The 20,842-nt window shown below is 51.0% G+C and overlaps 1 protein-coding gene across 2 annotated transcripts in view; it reads right to left on the bottom strand.

Moving 5' to 3' along the window:
- Positions 1-4,433, bottom strand: part of dusp14 (dual specificity phosphatase 14) — a 38,541-nt gene extending 34,108 nt beyond the window's left edge. The window contains exon 1 of one of the 2 annotated variants that reach the window (XM_038814392.1): positions 4,234-4,433. The gene's annotated coding sequence lies outside the window, so the exon portion shown is untranslated. The remainder of the gene's footprint in view (positions 1-4,233) is intronic. The other variant, XM_038814391.1, reaches the window with a different exon arrangement.
- Positions 4,434-20,842: the final 16,409 nt, after the last annotated feature.

Here is a 20,842-nt window from a genome sequence, read left to right as displayed (position 1 = left end):
ACCTTCAACAAGAATTGTTTCAATAGCCATAGATAGAACTATGGGAGGTTTTCACTGCGAAAGGCCAGTCAGGCCACCAAGTCAGTTAGTGAGGGTAATCCACTGCCCTGCTGTCTCTCCACTTCTATTAAGTGTACGGATCCAAAGGTGTACAGGTGAGTTAAGATACAGACCAGCAATTATCTAATTGAATGGTGCAACAGGTTTGAGGGGCTGAATGGTCTACTCCTGTTCTTGCATTTTGTTGCCAGAATTAAGATTCTCTTCCAAGTGCCTAACATGAATTAAATATCAGTCCCTACAGTGCAGAAGGAAGCCATTCGGCCCATTGAGTCTGCACTGACTCTCTGAAAGAGCACCCTATCTAGGCCCACTCCCCCACCCTAACCCTACAACCCCACCTAACCTTCGGACATTAAGGAGCAATTTAACACGTCCAATCTACCTAACACGCACATCTTTGGACTTCACATCAAACAAAAAACATCAGACAAACATTTCAAAGCCAACTGCCCAATTAAAGCTCACATATGTGGTAACTTAATCGAAATGGCTATGTGACTGGACAGGAGTTCATCTTATCATCGATTGCTGGTTAAAAAGAAAAACCCATCTGGTTCACTAATGTATTTTAAAAGGACATTTTCCATTCTTCCACAGTCTGGCCTACACATGACTCCAGATCCACAGCAACATGGTTGATTCTGAACTCCCTCTGAAATGGCCTAGCAAGTGACTTAGATGGACCAAACTGCTACAGAAAACAGACGCACCAAACAGCGGAATCCCGGAGGGGAGGCGAGAGGGTGCCTGCCTTTGACACACAGGCAGCGCTTGACCAAGTGTGGGATCAAGGAACCCTAATAAAACAAAGTCAATGGGAATCGGGGAAAGCTTTCCCATTATGTAAAAGACAGGTCCGGAACGTGATGGAATACTTCCAATTCAAGAACACAAAAATGCAAGAGACAGGGGCCACCATTCTCTGTCATTCGGTACAATCATGGTTGAACCTTAGACTTCAACTGCACTTTCCCACCTGCTCTCCATATTCTTCAATTCTCAAGACACCTTTGGAGCCTTATTTTAGCTAACAACGAATTATCCACAATCTTCCAGGATTAGAGAATTCCAAAAATTCACAACCCCTCAAGTGAAGAAATTTCTTCTCGTGCCCCAGCCAGTGAACAACACTCGAGCTCCTTCAGAGTCTTGCACGTTTCAATCAGATCATCATGCATTTCTCTAAACTCTAGAGAATATAGGCGTAATGTACTCAAGTTCTCATTATAGGACAACCCTCTCACCCCAAGGACCAATCTAGTTAAACTTCACTGCACTACCTGTAATGCAAGTGTATCCTTCCTTAAATATGGAGGACAAAATTGCACAAGGTATTCCAGGTGTGGTCTCAAAGTCCTGAACAATTGTAGCAGGTGGTTACAGGTACACTACATCTACTGATTCTCCTTTATCTACCCTACTAGTTACGTCCTCAAAGAAACTTAATAAATTTGTCAAACCCAATTTCACTTTCATGAAACAGTCTGATCATATTATGATTTTACAAAATGCATTGCTAAGCCTTCCTTAATACCAGATTCAAGCACTTTCCTGGTGTCAGGTTAACCTGGCCTGTATTTTCCTACTTTCTCCCTCCTTTCTTGAATTACGTTGTCACACTTGCTAATTTCCAATCTATTGCGACCATTCCAGAATCTGGGAAACTTTGGAAGATCATATCCAGGGCTTCTAGTCTTTGCAGTAATCCCTTTTAGAACCCTGGGCAATAGATCATCAGATCCTAGGGATTTGTCTCATTTTAGTCCCTTATTGAAACTTACAGGATATTGCGAGGCCTGGATAGAGTGGATGTGGAGAGGATGTTTCCACTTGTAGGAAAAACTAGACCAGAGGATGCCATCTCAGACTAAAGGGACGATCCTGTAAAACAGAGATGAGGAGGACTTTCTTCAGCCAGAGGGTGGTGAATCTGTGGAACTCTTTGCTGCAGAAGGCGGTGGAGGCCAGAGCACTGAGTGTCTTTAACACAGAGATAGGTTCTTGATTAATAAAGGGGATCAGGGGTTATGGGGAGAAGAAAATATCAGCCATCACTAAATGGGTGAGCAGACTCGATGGGCCGAGTGGCCTAATTCTGCTCCTATGTCTTATGGTCTTATGCGGTTTCTGCAGTACTTTTGTTCTGTGAATATTCATTGCCTCACTTTTTTAATATCAGAATCACTACTGTGCAGAAGGAGGCCATTTGTCCCATCAAGTCTGCACCGACCATCTGGAAGAGCATCCTACCTAGGCCCAATCGAAGGCCGGAATCGAACTTGGGTCCCTGGCGCTGTGAGGCAGCAGTGCTAACCACTGTGCCACCGTGCCACCCCAATGTGCTCCATTGTCTTTACTTCAATTGACCAAGAATAACTTTATTGGTGCAGCCTCCAGATATAAATCGATGATGGAGAATGATGCGCTCCCCTGACTTTGCCACCTTCACGCACCACAACACATGCTCCCAGATCAGCAAAGCGATCAAAGCAAAGGGCACGGTGGCACAGTGGTTAGCACTGCTGCCAGGGAGCAGCTTCGATTACGGCCTTGGGTGACTGTGTGGAGTTGGCACGTTCTCCTCCCCCCCCCCCCCCGTCCATGTGGCAGCTCCGGCTTCCTCCCACCGTCCAGGGAGGCAGGTTGGGTGGTTTGGTCCTGCTAAACGGTCCAAAGATGTGCAGGTGAGGTGGGGTTACGGGAATAAGGCGGGGGGAGTGGGCCCAGAGAGGGTGCTCTTTCGGAGGGTCGATGCAGACCCGATGGGCCGAATGGACTGTAGTAGGGGTTCCCTGGACAGCATTTCAACCCTGCCCACCCCATTTTGAGGGCGTGAGCGAGCAAAGGTGGAACTCAGTGTTACCACCTCACCCCCCCTGCTGCCCCCTGCCTCCCAATAGGCACTCGGTGCGTGTGAAACGCGGCTCACTATTGACACTCGGGGAGAGTGGGAATCCGCTCCCTAAAATTGGAATAAAACAGAAACAGGGCTCTGGAATAAAAAGGGAGCGTGCTGAAACATCCAAGGACTCACAAACAGACCAGTTGATCATGATGATGCTTACAGATTGTGGAATAACTGCGTAAACAGTGCATGTGGATTTGAACTGAACACATCAAACAACCAGCTCCCTGGAGTGTCATCAAATAAAACATTGTCCGACACAGGAGTCAGTGTTTGTACAATCCGGGGGGGGGGGGGTTGCAATATCTCAGTCAGGATTAATGCAATTTCTCAACCAGGGTTACTGAACCTACTCTTAAAAAAACCCCAGCACACCAGTGAAAGGTTTGCAAAGCAGCAGGCACACACACACACACATCACATAGCTTCAACTTCATCATTATTATCCCGTACGGTTTTGGCGTTAACCATTTGCAAACGAAGCCAGCAGCGCCTGGGGGCAGAGGGGAAGAAGGTTTGTGCTGCAATGTGTCCTGCTGGCCCCAGCAACTCACCTTGGCAACACTTCCTCAAAAGAAAAATAAATAAATCACAGCCGAGAGAGCGCCCACCTCGGCCGCTGCTGATCGATAAGCCTGATCGATAAGCCCTCCACAGGAGCCCGGCTTTGTGCTACCCCGCTTCGGTAGTCCTGGCGGCCCAGAGATTGCCTTCTGCTGCTGGACTGAGGCCAATGTCAGGAAATGTATCAGAAACAGCAAGAGGCGGTGAAACTGACCAGACCTCCCCGCCGGCAGCTCCGGATCACTCACATTCATTAATGTTTACTAAAAAAACACACACAAATCCTCTCTCCCTCTCCTTCCCCACCCCAGGCACTGGGATTGTTGAGTGGATTCACAATACGGCGCAAAGGGATGGAGTGTGTCGCAGTCACAAAACAGCGGAGGGGAGGGGAAACATTGCATCTCACTTCCAAATCCACTTTCCACCGCTGCCAACTTATTGAACAACCCACAAGGTACTGGGGCGGACTGAGCGCTCTCCCCCCTTACCCCCGCCACTTACTGTTGAATAGGGAGGGGGGGGGGTGCTCAGTATCACATCTGCCAACCTCCCTCCCCAATGGGTAATATCTGCTGGAGGACACGGATTAGTATTTGTTTAAGAGACAGGGTTTAGTACTGGGGACTGAAGTCCTGGGGTGAGATTAGCCCCCCCCCCTCGCCACCCCCTTCTCCCTCCTCCTCCTCTCTTGACTTTACCTTGTTTTGGTCAGGTGCCATTCTATTCCCCCCTTCCTTTCCTCCTCTCTGGACTCCAGTCTTGAAGAAGCTCAGGCGCCAGGCTGCTGCTGCTGCTGGTGGTACAGTCCGCAACTGTTTAAGAGCTGCCTCCGGGATTCTGTCCACCGCCGACACTAGAGACCTGACTGGAGAGAGAGGGAGGGAGAGAAAAACACAGAGCACCACCTCCCAGCCTCTTAAAGCAACGTCACCGGGCTCCAGAGCTGTCATTAGATTAATAATTTAAAGAGACACTGCACATTCACATAAGTTGGCTTTCACATTCTTGTACAAGAGCTTTGTTGAAAAAAGAAATCCGCATTTGATTTGATAGTTTTTCCAAAATTAAGGATTCTGATAATTTGGCATGGGTGGCGTGGTGGCACAGTGGTTAACACTGCTGCCTCACACCTCCAGGGACCCGGGTTCAATTCCGACCTCTGGTGACTGTCTGTGTGACGTTTGCACTTTCTTCCCGTGCCTGCGTGGGATTCCTCCCGCTACTCCGGTTTCCTCCCGCAGTCCAAAGATGTCCAGTTTAGATGGATTGGCCACTTTAAATTGCCCCTTAGTAGGGTTACTGGGTTACGAGGATAGGGTGGAGGTGTGGGCTTAAGTAGGGTGCTCTTTCCACCGGCCGGTGCAGACTGGATGGGCTGAATGGCCTCCTGTACTGTATGATTCTATTTGAAAATTACTTCATAGAATCCCTATAGTGGCGAAGGAGACCAGTTGAGTCTGCACCGACCCTCGGAAAGAGCACCCAACCTGGGCCCATTCCCCCACCCTATCTCTGCAACCCCGTTACTGAAGCTGCACCTCATTGGACTGTGGGAGGAAACTGGAGAACCCAGAGGAAACCTCGCTAGACAGGGAAAACATGCAAACTCCACACAGGCAGTCACCCAAGGCCGGAATTGAACCCGGGTCCCTGGCGCTGTGAGGCAGCAGTGCTAACCACTGTGCCACCATGCCACCCCCAAGAAGTTATTTCAATTCAATGTAACATTTAGACATCAATCCATAACTAATTTCAAAAATATGGAAATCCCTGCATCACATCAGGGGAAAATGCAATTTAGTGGCATCTAATTGTGGGCAGGGATAGTGCACCGACTTCCTTCAGTACCAGTCACCCTTCACATTCATCAGGATAGGCCTGTTGTCGAAGCAAACCAGGATTCTTTAAGACTATTATGTAAGGTAATGGGTCTGCTCTGAATCATGGTTTCTCTGGTTCGCCCTGCACAGATAGACCGTGAATACGGTTTGGGGTTTTCCACCCGCTCTTGCATTTCCCAGCCCTAGACAATTCCTGACTGAAACACCATGCGGAATATTTCAGATAGCCCCGGGCTAATGTCGAACCACTTGTTAGCTCAGGCACTTGCCCTTTCCAAAATGAAATCCTTCGCAACGATACGGTTCGCTGTGATGTTTGCATTATTTGGACAAGCCTGACTCTGCGGTCACAAGGATGGCCACAGGGAATGCATTGACGGGTTAGAGTTATTTCAGGATATAATGCAGCTTCTTGTTCAGAGACAGTAAATGGGGCGTCACTGGGTCTGTCTGGACTGTACAAAGCCCCCTTGACCTCAAAAGGGCACATCAAGCTGTGCCCTAATGCTGCCGTTTCTGTTTGTGGTCTTCAGTACACACTCCTGGAGTTGTGATCAATTTGCTTGAAAACATTGAGATCTTTTTAATGATTTAATGCAGAACCAGGGCCAGGCAGGGAGTGGGGACACTAGGATTTGTAAGTGCACTGCACATTCTATTTTCTGAAACCATTGCCAATCCCAACTATTAGGATGTTTAGATATATTTATCTCCAGCAAACCTTGTGGGGGCAGGAGAGGGTCACCGTCTATCGCAGACCTTTTAAAAAAAATAATTTAGAGTACCCAATTATTTTTTTCCAATTAAGGGGCAATTTAGCGTGGCCAGTCCACCTACCCTGCACATCTTTGGGTTGTGGGGGTGAGACCCAGGCAAACATGGGGAGAACGTGTAAACTCCACACGGACAGTGACCCGGGGCCAGGATCGAACCCGGGTCCTCAACGCCGTGAGGCAGCAGTGCTAACCACTGCACCACCATGCCGCCCTTCTATCGCAGACCTATTGGAGTTGTCTACCTTCTCATGATCCCCACCCCCTGCCCCAGCCTGCTTCTCCATTAAATCATTAAAAAGACCTCAATGTTTTCCTTCCGCCTTCTCAGTTGCCGGGATGTTCCTTTCCATTTGTTTTGTCAACTCCCACAAGCTTGTTGTGTTACGGGGGGAACGATTGGAATTCAAACCAACAGGGCAGATAAACCTGAGGAATGACGGTCCTTGAACACACTCCATTCACATTATAGTCATTGATTATTTTCTAGAGGCAGATGAGATAAGGATAGTTTCCTGTTGCACCTCATGTGAAATATTCAATGGTTGCTTGGGGGTGAAGGACATACTTCAGAAATGCCTTCAAATGAGAATTGGTGCATTTAGTAAAACCTATCTACTGCCAACTGGAATTTGTTACTGGAACAGTCCAGATAATTATGAAATATGTCATTTTGATATAGACGGAGACAGTCAATAGGCACTAAATTGCAAAATATAATTACTCTAACCATACACCAATGACATCATCAAGGTGGCACCCCAATTTATTGGGCAGAAAATTCCGCTGCATATGAATCTTGTTCGGATGTTGCACATGCAGATGACAACACTGCAATCTCCTTCTGAACAGTTCTTTAGACAGCAGGTTGAAACCGGTCTGCCCATCTTCCATTATTGAAATTCTAGCCTCAACCCCACCATCCCTGGACATTTCCGCTGACAGGATGGTGGAAGCAGAGGCGAGCAATTATTTCAAAAGTGAATTGGATGGACACTTGAGGGAGACGAACCTAAAGGGCCACAGGGATAGAGCGGGGGAAATGGGACTGACTGGGTTGTTCTAGGCAGAGCCAGAATGTCTGTGCCTAATGATTCTATAACTCTATGAGCGGAATTTGCTGTAGGTAACAGGGGCCCTCTCCTGCTAGCTGGACAGCCAGCGAGATCTCTGTACTGCTTCTTTTCAGAAACTCCCACCGCATTACTAATCCTATACTGGGCAGGAGCAGCTCTTTCCCGGGATCAAGGACAGTGGATGTTGCTGGTACTGCACATACCCGAGGTCCAGGATTATCGGGAGACCCAGGCCACAGGTACGTGATGATGGGAGAGGAGTTTTGGGGTGGAGATTGCAGGGAGAGGGAGAGGAGTGTTGCCCCCCCCCCCCCCCCCCCCCCCGATTCTGGGCCATCCATGAGCCTTCTTGCCATGGACCTAAGCAGACAGAGGCAATCACCCAATTAAATGCCCCATCGCCACTAAACCTGGCATGGGAGAGGGTATCAAAATCCACCCTACGACCCTGAGTAAGTGAGTTTGTTTCTCAGTGATAATATATCATGTTTATTGTTGTAGTCACCACTGTGGCTAATACGTATATGAAAGGTAATACAGTAAGGCTTCTGTACTACAGGTACGGGGGTAGATCCCTGCCTGCTGGCTCCGCCCAGTAGGCAGAGTATAAATGTGTGTGCTCACCGAGCTGCAGCCGTTTCGGCAGCAGCTGTGGGAGTCTCCACATCTCTGCTTAATAAAGCCTTGATTACTCTCTACTCTTGTCTCATCGTAATTGACAGTGCATCAATTTATTAAGCAGAGATTTTACAGCGATGGGCCTATGCATCAAGCCAGATCGCCTGCAGCTGCACCCTCAAGCAGACAACGCCAAGTCGGCCTTCGACCACTGGCTAGCTTGCTTGGAAGCCCACATCAAATCAGCGACAGAACAACCCTCAGAAGCACAGAAACACCAGATCCTGTACTCACGGTTGAGCTCCAATATTTTCCCCCTTATCCGGGATGCGCCCAACTACACTGAGGCCATGACCCTTCTGAAAGAGAACTACACAGGGCCGATCAACAAACTCTACGCTTGGCATCTCCTGTCCAAGCGGCAACAACTCCCCGGTGAGTCATTGGATGATTTCTGCCGTGCCCTGCACGCCCTGGCGAGGAACTGCGATTGCCAGGCCGTTTCAGCCGTTGAACTTCAGAACTCCTAATCAGGGACGCTTTTGTTACGGGCATAGGGTCGGCGTACATCCGCCAGCGCCTCTTAGAAGGGGGTACGCTCAACCTCGCGGTGACCAAGAAACTCGTGACCTCACTAATGGCAGCCTCCCGTAATGTACAAGCGTACGTCCCCGATCGCATGGCGCCCTCCCTCATGGACATCGTGGGCCCCACCAGCGGCCACCCCAGCCACCAACCCCAAGCCTGCGCTGCGCGGCAACCAGCAAACCCCGGGGCGCCCAAGTGCTATTTCTGCGGGCAGACAAAGCACCCCCGGCAGCGCTGCCCGGCGCGGAGTACAATCTGCACGGCCTAAGGAAAGAAGGGACATTTCACTGCAGTGTGTCAGGCCCAGTCGATCTCCGCTGTATCCAGGCTCATTGTTCCTGCAACCCCCACGTGCAACCCGTGGGCGCTGCCATTTTCATCCCCGCAGCCCACATGCGGCCTGTGGGCACCGCCATCTTCCCCCCCATCAGACCTCGTGCGGCCCGTGGGCGCCGCCATCTTTAATGCCGCCCGCCACGTGCGCCCATGGGTGCCGCCATCTTTGGCATCATTTTAGACGCCGCCTCAGGACCCCCGCTCGTCGGGCACCTCATCTGGCCGCTCATCGCCCGCAGCTGTCACCGACCAGCCTGGGGACCACCAACACCAGTCGCAGCTCGCCTCCATCCCGCTCGACCAGTCCCGGCCACACAACCTCACAACCGCGACAACGACTGTGAAAGTCAATGGCCACAAGACATCTTGCCTTCTCGACTCCGGGAGCATGGAGAGCTTCATTCACCCCGCTACGGTAAGGCGCTGCTCCCTCGCGGTACACCCCATTACCCAAAGAATCTCCATGGCCCACCCAGAGGGTGGTGGGTGCCTGGAACGCTTTACCAGCGGAGGTAGTAGAGGCGGGCACGATAGCATCATTTAAGATGCATCTGGACAGGTATATGAACGGGCGGGAACAGAGGGAAGTAGACCTTGGAAAATAGGAGACAGGTTTAGATAAAGGATCTGGATCGGCGCAGGCTGGGAGGGCCGAAGGGCCTGTTCCTGTGCTGTAATTTTCTTTGTTCTTTGTTCTTTGTTCCTGTACCTCGACAACATCACCATCTGTGGCCACAACCAGCAGGACCACGACGCTAACCTTTTTAAATCTCTCCACACCGCCAAACTCCTGAACCTCACGTATAACAAGAGAAGTGCGTGTTCAGCACCAACTGCTTAGCCATCCTTGCCTATGTAGTGAAAAATGGAGTTCTAGGGCCCGACCCCGATCGCATGCGCCCCCTCATGGAACTCCCCCTCCCCCACTGCCCAAGGCCTTCAAACGATGCCTGGGGTTCTTCTCATACTACGCCCAGTGTGTCCCTAACTATGCGGACAAGGCCCGTCCACTCATTCAATCCACAGTTTTCCCCCTGACGGCTGAAGCCCACTAGGCCTTCAACCATATCAAGGCCGTCATCGGCAAGGCCGCGATGCATGTGGTCGACGAGACCCTCCCTTTTCAAGTTGAGAGTGATGCATCAGACGTCGCTCTGGCCGCCATCCTCAACCAGGCAGGCAGACCCGTGGCATTCTTTTCCCGCACCCTCCATGCCTCCGGAATTCGGCACTCCTCTGTCGAAAAGGAGGCCCAAGCCATCATTGAAGCTGTGCAGTATTGGAGGCATTACCTGGCCGGCAGGAGATTCATTCTCCTCACTGACCAACGGCCGGTAGCCTTCATGTTCAATAATACGCCACGGGGCAAGATCAAAAATGATAAAATCTTGAGGTGGAGGATCTAGCTCTCCACCTACAATTACGAGATTTTGTATTGCCCCGGTAAGCTCAACGAGCCGCCCGATGCCCTATCCCGAGGTACATGTGCCAGCGCACAAGTGGACCGACTCCGGGCCCTACACGGTGGCCCCTTTCACCCAGGGGGTCACCCGGTTCTTTCACTTCATAAAGGCCCGCAACCTACCCTACTACATTGCGGAAGTCAGGGTGGTTACCAAAAACTGCCAGGTCTGCGCGGAGTGCAAACCACACTTCTACCGGCCAGACTGCGTGCACCTGGTGAAGGCCTCCCGCCCCTTTGAATGCCTCTGCGTGGATTTCAAAGGGCCCCTTCCCTCCTCCGTCCGAAACACGTACATCCTGAATGTGGTCGATGAATACTCCAGATTCCCGTTCGCCATCCCATGCCCCGATATGACGTCGGCCACAGTCATCAAAGTCCTCAATAGCATCTTCACTCTGTTCAGTTTCCCCGCTTATGTCCACAGCGACCAGGGATCCTCCTGTATGAGAGATGAACTGTGTCAGTTCCTGCTCAGCAAGGGCATTGCCTCGAGCAGGATGACCAGCTACAACCCTCGGGGAAACGGGCAGGTGGAGAGGGAGAACGGGACGGTCTGGAAGTCCATCCAGCTGGCCCTACGGTCTAAAAATCTCCCGGTCTCCCGCTGGCAGGAGGTCCTCCCCGACGCCCTCCACCCCATCCGATCGCTACTTTGCACTGCGACTAATGAAATTCCCCATGAACGTCTCCTTGCCTTCCCCAGGAAGTCCACCTCCGGGGTTTCGCTCCCAATGTAGCTGGCAGCTCCAGGCCCCATCCTCCTCTGGAAGCACGTGCGGCTCCACAAGGCGGACCCGTTGGTCTAAAGGGTACAACTACTACATGCGAACCCTCAGTACGCCCACATGGCGTACCCCAGCAGCCGCCAAGACACAGTCTCCATCAGGGACCTGGCACCAACTGGTTCCCCCCCCCCCCCTCCAATTGCCCCGGCACCACCCACCCTCCCCCCAGCGCACCTCAACACAGCCCCCGCTCCAGGACGATCCGTCCTCCCATTGGTTCCACCCGGGGATGAGGATGAGGAATACACACTCCCGGAGTCACAGGTGACCTAGCCGGCGCCTGCATCACCATCGGGACTGCGGCGCTCACAGCGGAGGATCAAGGCACCCAACCAGCTACATTTTCTCAACTTTTCCAGTACTGTACACTTTAATAAACGCTCAATTACATGTAAATAGTTTCCCACCACCCCCGCTGGACTCTTTTTTAACAGGGGGTGAAGGTGGTAGACACCACTGTTTGTATAATACGTATATGAGAGGTATTACGGTAAGGCCCCTGTACTACAGGTATGGGGGTAGATCCCTGCCTGCTGGCTCCGCCCAGTAGGCGGAGTATAAATGCGTGTGCTCACCGAGCTGCAGCCATTTTGGCAGCAGCTGCAGGAGGCTACACATCTCTGCGTAATAAAGCCTCGATTACTCTCTACTCTCATCTCGTCGTAATTGATAGTGCATCATTTATAACATTTGAATGTTGGCATCTTTTTTCACCGCCCCCCCTCCTCAGGTCGGCCATCTGCACATTGGTGCAATCTTCCTACATAAATCCCTGGGTCCCAGCACCACCTGTGATGGTTTCCAGCCCCAACTCTAGGGCGAGGCAAAGAGAATCCCCTGGTCACTGTTAGCTCCCCATCCACCCCCATCCTCCGCACCCCCGGGGCAGTATGTGACACAGTGGTTAGCACTGGGACTACGGCACTGAGGACCCGGGTTTGAATCCCGGCCCTGGGTCACTGTCCGTGTGGAGTTTGCACATTCTCCCCGTGCCTGTGTGGGTTTCACCCCCACAACCCAAAGATGTGCAGGGTAGGCGGATTGGCCACGCTAAATTGCCCCTTAATTGTGGGTACTCTAATTTTTTTTAAAAAAGTTCTCCAACCCCCCTCACCCAATCCGGTTCGCAGACTTCCTGCCACCTCACCCAACCACCCCCCCCCCCCCCCCCCCACTAACCAAACAAACAACTAGACCCATTGTGCCCCACCCAACCTGGCCCAACGAGTCGCAGCTGCTCCCCCCCCTTCCATTCCCATTCTCTAGCCCCCTCTTCCCCTTTCCCGCTAGTGAGGTGGCCCCCACCCCGGGTCCCACTCCAATTCCTCCCTCAAAAGAAAAACATCAACCACCTCATCGCTACCACTCCACTCCCCCCTTAAAATGCCCAAACCCAACACCACCAACAAGCTTCCCTCCCCTTCAAAAAACACGGCAGTCCACGCCCGCCAACAGCCCCAACCTTCAAAGAACACAAGAACATAACAAAACAAAAAGAGCCATAAATACACTTTACAAACACCTCATAAAGTTCCCAACTGGGCTCCCCAGACCGGACCCAGCTTCTTCTCCCTGGTGGTGGCCTCTGCCAGCTCCGTCATGTTGAAGAAGTAGGCTTTTGATTCTATTGTGACCCACACACGTACTGGGTACACCATTCCAAAATAGACCCTGTCGCTATAAAACACTGCCTCACCTTGTTGCAGCCCGCACGTCTCTTCGCCAGCTCAGTCCCAATGTCCTGGTATATTCGCACCGTGTGCCCGTCCCAGTAAATGTCGCGGCTCCTTTTCGCCCACTCCAAGACACTCTCCGCCCTCTGATAATTGTGAAAGCGGATAATTACCGCCAGCGGTGGCTCGTTCGGCCGTGGCTTCTGCCGGAGAGCCCGATGAGCTCTATAACTCCTGAGGGGCAAACACCTCATCCCCTCCCACTCACCAAGAAAGCACCTTCTTTTTTTTAGAAACTATTTCATTAAGGCATTTATACTTTTAACCATCAGGTATCAAAAGGAACAAAACAAGATACACAACACACCCACCCAATAACAAACCCCAGCCAACATGGCTGACACAAACAGGACCTCCCCGAGAAAGCATCTCCGAGAACTACTCGGTCGGCTTCGGGCCCTCCCCTCCCTCAGCAGCCCCACCAGCCTGAGGTTCAACCTCCTCAATCTGTTTCCACGATCCTCCACCTTCAGCCTTAGACTCTTGTTGCTGTCCGCCATGAGCAGCAACACCGCTTCAACAAGGAGAAAGGCCCCTCGTGCTGCAACAAGGCCTCCTCCACACCCTTCAGCGTCTCACCTTGTGCATTCACTGCATTCAAGGTCTTTTCTCACTGACTATGAATGGGACTCAGTGCCTCCTCAATAGTGACTTTAAATGACTCCTTGATTTCCTTGCCCTGCTGCTCAAACTGCCTGTCTATCATAGATCACAGAATTTACATTGCCGAAGGAGGCCACTTGGCCCATCGAGTATGCACCAGCCCTTGGAAAGAGCACCCTACCTAAGCCCACAACCCCATCCTATCCCCGTAATCCCATCCAAATCAACTCAACCCAACCTTTTTGGAAAGTAAGGGCAATTTATCATGGCCAACCCACCTAACCCGCACTGTAGGAGGAAACCGGAGCACCCGGAAGAAACCCACGTAGACACGGGGAGAAAGGGCAGACTCCACACAGACAGTGAGCCAAGCTGGGAATCGAACCTGGGATCCTGGAGCTGTGAAGCAACTGTGCTAACCACTGTGCTACCGTGCCCCCTTCAGTTTGCCGAATTTCTCCAGCTCCTGTGCCATCACTACAGCCAGCGTGTCTAATATAATGGGCGCGGTAAAAGGAATCAAAATAAAGGAATGGATTCTTCTGCTCCGCCCGCCGCAAGATCGCCACGGGTGGGATGTGGACCATGGAAAAGTCCACTGACCTTGGGCGGGATCCTACAGTCTCCTGGCGGGTACGGCCAGAGAATCCCGCCCAAAGACTCTGCTAGGATCCACCTTTCAAGCGTCTTGCTTTCACATGACACCACCAGAAGATAGGATGTCAGCATTGTATCATAGAATCCCAACAATGCAGAAGGAAGCCATTCGGCCCATCGGGTCTGCAGCGACCCTCTGAACGAGGCCCCCTACCCCACCTTATCTCCGTAACCCCACCTAACCTTTTGGACATTAAGGGGCAATCCACCTAACCTGGACATCTTTGGACTGCGTGAGGAAACCGGAGCACCCGGAGGAAACCCACACAGACACGGGGAGAAAGTGCAAACTTCAAACAGACAGTGACTCAAGGCCAGAAATGCACCCGGGTCCCTGGTGCTGTGAGGCAGCAGTGATAACCACTGAGCCACTGTGCCGCCTCATCTCGCCTGAAACTTCATACTTAAAACTTTAAAGCATTTTACTCATTTGATCCTCCAGGCCACCTGGGGACACTGTTATGGAAGCAACGATATGCATTACTCTAGACACCAAGAACCTACATCATTCTAGACCATTTGCCTGGAAAACAATGTACTGAATTCGTTTCTTGGATAATGTATATATACATTGTAATCTTTATTGTCACAAGTAGGCTTACATTAACACTGCAATGAAGTGACTGTGAAAAGCCCCTAGTCGCCACCTTCCGCCGCCTGTTCGGGTACACGGAGAGAGAATTCAGAATGTCCAATTCACCTAACAGGCACGTCGTTCGGGACTTGTGGGAGGAAACTGGAGCACTAGAGGAAACCCACGCAGGCACGGGGAGAACGTGCCGACTCCGCACAGACAGTGATCAAAGCTGGGAATCGAGCCTGGGGCCCTGGAGCTGTTAAACAACAGTGCTACCCACTGTGCTACCATGTTGCCCATAGTTGGATAGTTGGAGACTGTATCTTGCTAAAAGGTATCTGGTCAGAAATTGTCAGGGAAAGCAACCCCTTCTCCTTGGTGTTTAATCATCTCACAGGCCTTTGACTTTGTAAAGCAATATTCACTGGTTTGCAAGAGGATTGACACAATGGAGCTCCAGGTGGATATCGAAGTCAAATCACAGAATTGACCAACTTCAGTTTTTTTGGGAGTCTCTCCTCCGGCCTTACATTCCCTAAAGCACCCTCTGCTCCTCTATCATTGTGTCTAACCCCCGTATTCTTCTCAGAAACTACAGCCTCCTCAGCTTTACTCTACGGAACTGTCTCATAGATACCTCTGCTTCTCCAATTCACTTCTTCAATAGCTTCACCAAACCCACTTCTTTACATACCCCTGACCTCTCTCTTCCCATAACCTGGTGTCCTTTTCCTTCGAGGGGCAGCACGGTAGCATTGTAGATAGCATAATTGCTTCACAGCTCCAGGGTCCCAGGTTCGATTCCGGCTTGGGTCGCTGTCTGTGGGGAGTCTGCACATCCTCCCCGTGTGTGTGTGGGTTTCCTCCGGGTGCTCCGGTTTCCTCCTACAGTCCAAAGATGTGCAGGTTAGGTGGATTGGCCGTGATAAATTGCCTGTAGTGTCCAAAATTGCCCTTAGTGTTGGGTGGGGTTATGGGGATAGGATGGAGGTGTTGACCTTGGGTAGGGTGCTCTTTCCAAGAGCCGGTGCAGACTCGATGGGCCGAATGGCCTCCTTCTGCACTGTAAATTCTATGATAATCTATGAGATCCCTATTGATTTATTTTCATTTTGGTTTGATTTATACATATGAGGTATTATGACTGCCATTTTGTTTGCTGTTTTCTGTTCTTCCATTTCCATCCCATTTTGGTGGATGCCTGACATTTGTGACGGATCGGTTAAATTCCGTCGAAAGAAAAGGATGGTCATATTTAGTCGAGCGAGATCATTCCCTTTCGCAGCGGTGGGAGGTTCTTCTCTCCGAAAATATGTGCTTTATGCCTGCCCCCAAATATCCTTTTCCAAACAATTGGCAACGATATTTTTTGCTTCTGTTTTCGACTCGCGTTTTCTGGGCCGTGCACTTTGATTCTTTCATTTGTTTGCCGAGCATTTCGAGTTTGGGGTGGCGCAGGTACAGTTGCTATGGTAACCCTTTAATCCTGTGAGACGAGAAACCCTTTTAAGTGGTCATTTGAAGGATTAAACCAAATTGGTTGCCATAGCTAGGTGGCCGCTACATTCAAATGTAAATTATGTTTATCCCCCAACTCCTTTGCCTGAAACCCAAGCCTCACTGTCTGGTTTGAGCCAGTGTTGTGACTGTGTGTTAACAGTGGCTGCTTAACACAGAAGAAAATTCCATTCTCTCGAATCGTGTCCGCAGTGGCTGCGTAATCACAACACAGTGTAAATGCGAAACTACAGGAAGGATTAAGAATTCCGTACCTAACAGGCCCATTTTCACCTGAGATTAAGCAAGAATATAATTCCATGGTACTTACAAGCTAGTTGTTACAATAAACTTACTCACACGGAGGTTTAATTTCAGCTCAAACTGGGGCTAGATTTACTGCTTCCTTGGGGAAGAAAGAATTACTTCTATGAATCCAGTGATTGTAACAATTTGCTTTTAACTATCAATGAATTATCGAGCACAAATATAAACCCCAACTTGCCTGGGTTGTTGCTGATACATATCTGTCAGATATATTTCCCCAGTGTTTGCCAAGACTTTTGACAATGTGAGGACTTTTGTGGGGCAGTCAAGAACCAGGCCATGTGCCACGTAGCTTCTCTTTCCTGGCAGCTCTTATTCAGTGCGTGGCTCAGCAGGTAGTACCCTCACCTCCAAGTCACAATGTGGAGGTGCCGGCGTTGGACTGGGGTTGGCACAGTAAGAAGTCTTCCAACACCAGGTTAAAGTCCAACAGGTTTGTTTCGAATCACTAGCTTTCGGAGCGCAGCTCCTTCGTCACGTTCCACTAACACATACATAGACAGATTCAATGATGCAAGATGATACTTTGAATGCAAGTCTCTGCAGGTCACAAGATTCTGGATTTGAGTCCCACTTCAGGGTTTGAGCACAAAAGTCAAGACAGGCACTCCCCAATGTATCAGGGGTGGGTGGGGGGGGGGGGGGGGGGGGGTTGAGATTTCAGTTGGGGGCTTTAGTCTGCAGTGCCAACTTTCCGCTTAGTGGGGGGGGGGGGCTACAAAAGATCTAGTGGTGCTCTTTCAAACAAGAACAGGAGAGTTATAGTCCTGACCAATATTAATTTCTCAATCCACAACACAAAAGAAGATCATCGGGTCATTGTCATATTGCTGTCCGTGGGATCTTTCTGTGCGCAAAGTTGCTGCTGTGCCGGCAACGTTGCAACAGCGGCCGCACTGCAAAATTACTTCATTAGCTGTCAAGCACTTTGACATGTTCAGTGGTGGTGAAAAGTCCTTCATAAATTAAAGTGTTTCTTTTTCAAATAAATTTTGTATTTTCCGCTGCATCTTGATATCTTCTTGCTCGTGGTCCAAGGTTCACACAATTTAATTGCACGAACTGTGCTTATGGTTTCCATTATGCGATTTGCTTATCATCTCCAATACGTGAAAGGGCGGAATTCTTCAGCCCCTCCCACCTGTGGGATCTTCCAGACCCAAACCTCCCCCCCCAACCCCGTCCACCATCAAAATCCTGGATGGTTACCGTTGATCAAAAACTTAACTGGATTAGCCATATAAATACTGTGGCCACAAGGAAAGGTCAGGGACTGGGAATTCCAGGATGAACACTTCACCTCTTGCTGCCCCCAAAGCTTGTCCACCATCTTCAAGGCTCGAGTCAGGAGTTCGATGAATGCTGTACACCTTCCTGGGTGAGCGCGGCTTGGATCACCGTTCCTTCACTGTCGGCGGATCAAAAACCTGGAACTTCCTCCCTAACAGCACTGTGGGTGTACCTACACCACATGGACCACTACCTTCTCAAGGACAATTAGTCAGCAATAAATGCTGACCCAGCCATTGACACTCACATTCCGTGAACAAATAAAAGATCCCACTCTCCTGTACCTTGTGACAAGCAGGATGTAAAGGAAGGAATCTCAGATACAATTCTTTTCAACATGCTTGCTTTAAGTGTTAATGTCTCATTGACCTGCGATCCAATTTAATGGAAAATGGAAATGATAATTAATTGAATTAATGTAGCTGACAAGGGACAGATTGCAGTAGATACAAAATGCAATGTATTAAACTCAGATACTTGCTGCAGTTAGGACAGCCGAGTGGAGAAGGAGGCCATTCAGTCCATCAAGTCTTCACCAACCCTCCGAAAGAGCCCCCTATCTAGGCCCAACCCCCTGCCACATCCTCATAACCCTCTAACCCCTCCTGCCCTGTGGGCACAAAGGGCAAGTTATCATGGCCAATCCACCTAACTCTACATCTTTGGACTGTGGGAGGAAACCCAGGCACACACAGGGGAAACGTGCAAACTCCACACAGGCAGTCACCCAAGGCCGGAATCGAACACTGGACCCTGGCGCTGTGTGGCAACAGTGCTAACCACCGCTTCAAGTTGACTCATTTGTGTTTTTTTATAGAAATTCTGATTTTGGGATATGGTTGCAGTAGGTTCATATGCTGCTCTGTCACATTGAGGGTTTCCATTTGAATTGATGCTCAGGGTGAAGGAACAAAGTTTCCTCACATTCATTAGGGCGCTAAGTGAAGACATTTTAGGTTTTCAGTTTGGCCCTTCGTGGTTGTGAATTTATAAACACTGAACTACACATAGCATGACACAAACTAACATCACGTTGGCACTCGCTCAAATGGGACATGGTCATCAGAAATAAGGAGCTGAATTTTATGCCCCCACCCTGACAAATGTGACATAAAATGGGTGTCCAGCCCAGCGCCTTCCCCGATATTACAGGGGGAGGTTAGGGGGGGGCGATTCTCCGAGCCCCGCGCCGGAGAATCGCTGCAACCACGCCACGATACCCCGATGCCAGCGCCCGATTCTCCGAGGTGCGGAGAATCGGCGCCATTTGCTGGCCGCGGGCCGCTGGAATCGGCGGGGCCGCCGATTCTCTGGCCCGGATGGGCCGAGCGGCCGCTCCGATACAACAGAGTCCCGCCGGCGCCGTTCACCCCTGGTCGCTGCCGGCAGGAACTCTGCGGGGACAGTCGGGGGGGGGGCGGCCTGTGGGGGTGGGGGTGGGGGGGGGGCTCCTTTACCGAGGGGGGGGGCCTCCGATGGTGTCTGGATGGTGATCGGGGCCACCGATTGGCGGGCCAGCCTCTCCCCCCCCCCGGGCCTATTTTCTGGCGCAGCCGGGCCCTGAACACCTGACCCCATGTTGGTCAAGGTCGGCGCGCAAACTAATTCCCCTGCGCATGCGTGGGTTGGCGCGGCCCCCATTGGGCGTCGCGTCAGGAGGCATGAACCGCTCCAGCGCCATGCTGGCCCCCTATGGGGGCCAGAATCGTACGTAACCGGACGTGAAACCGGTTAGGCCCAATCCCTCACCCTATCCTCGTATCCCCATGTAGGGCCGACTTAGCAATGCCAATCCGCCTAACCTGCACATTTTGAACTGTGGGAGGAAACCTACGCAGACACGGGTAGAACATGCAGACTCCACACAGACAATCACCTGAGGCCAACTCCTCACAGTCGCCCAAGGTCAGAATTGAACCCGAGTCCCTGGCACTGTGAGGCAGCAGTGCTGACCACTGTGCCACCCTGCTGCATAATGGGCACAAAACGGGAGTGAATTTCACCAGCCCCGTGGGCCTGCTCCAGCTCAGAATTGTTAGACGCTTGAAAAAAGTTTTTTTTGTTGCAAATTTAGAGTATCCAATGTTTTTTTCCCAATTATGGCACAATTTAGCGTGGCCAATCCACCTACCCGGCACATCTTTGGGTTGTGGGGGTGAGACCCACGCAGACACGGGGAGAATGTGCAAACTCCACACGGACAGTGACCCAGGGGTCACGATCGAACCCAGGTCCTCAGCGCCGTGAGGTAGCAGTGCTAACCACTGTGCCGCCCTCTTGAAAAACATTTTAAAGAGGAACCTCGCCACACCCATGGTGCAATGTGTCGGAGTCATGCTAATGGGCACCCTGGTATCTCAAGCAAGCGACAGCAATCAGGGAACTCATGGCTGGCATATCTTCATAGCAAAAATCACTGGATAGTAAATCTTTGGCCACAGTCATGTAACCACAGCGCCCCCTCCAAAGGAGGGGCTGCAACAAGCATTGTCATGCGGGCACCCACACAGCCCAGCTGGCCAGGTTGAATGGCAGCGACCAAGTGGCCCCCCCCTCACTGCTCTCACAGACCCTCCCCACCTCATAGACCTTTGCAAAAGGACTTTCAGACATCCGCAGGGTCAATCACGGACCCCCAACATCTTGGATCCCTTCACAGTACCGAGCTGCCCGGTGGCCTCTCTCCCCCCTGGACTCCCTGGGGGATAGTGGTGACATACCTGCTCACCTCCAACCCGCGTCTCGGGGGTCATAGCGCCACGTTTCTGTTTTTCACGAGTAGCAGTGATTCACGGCAGCGTGTCGTCACTGGCTGGGAAGATACAACGAGGGCGGACGATACATCATGACGACCACTAACGAGATGGTAATGCATGCAAATCAGGCTCGGGCCCTTCCTGGTTAGTCTAACCGTGCCATCGTAAAGGGGCTGGATAGAGTGGACGTGGAGAGGATGTTTCCACTTGCAGGAAAAACTAGAACCAGAGCACACCATCTCAGACTAAAGGGACGATCCTTTCAAACAGAGATGAGGAGGAATTTCTTCAGCCAGAGGTTGGTGAATCTGTGGAACTCTTTGCCGCAGAAGGCTGTGGAGGCAAAATCATTGAGTGTCTTTAAGACAGCGATAGATAGGTTCTT

The sequence above is a fragment of the Scyliorhinus canicula genome, chromosome 12 (assembly GCF_902713615.1).
Source record: "Scyliorhinus canicula chromosome 12, sScyCan1.1, whole genome shotgun sequence".
NCBI lineage: Eukaryota > Metazoa > Chordata > Chondrichthyes > Carcharhiniformes > Scyliorhinidae > Scyliorhinus > Scyliorhinus canicula.
This window is presented reverse-complemented; position numbering and strand designations above follow the sequence as displayed.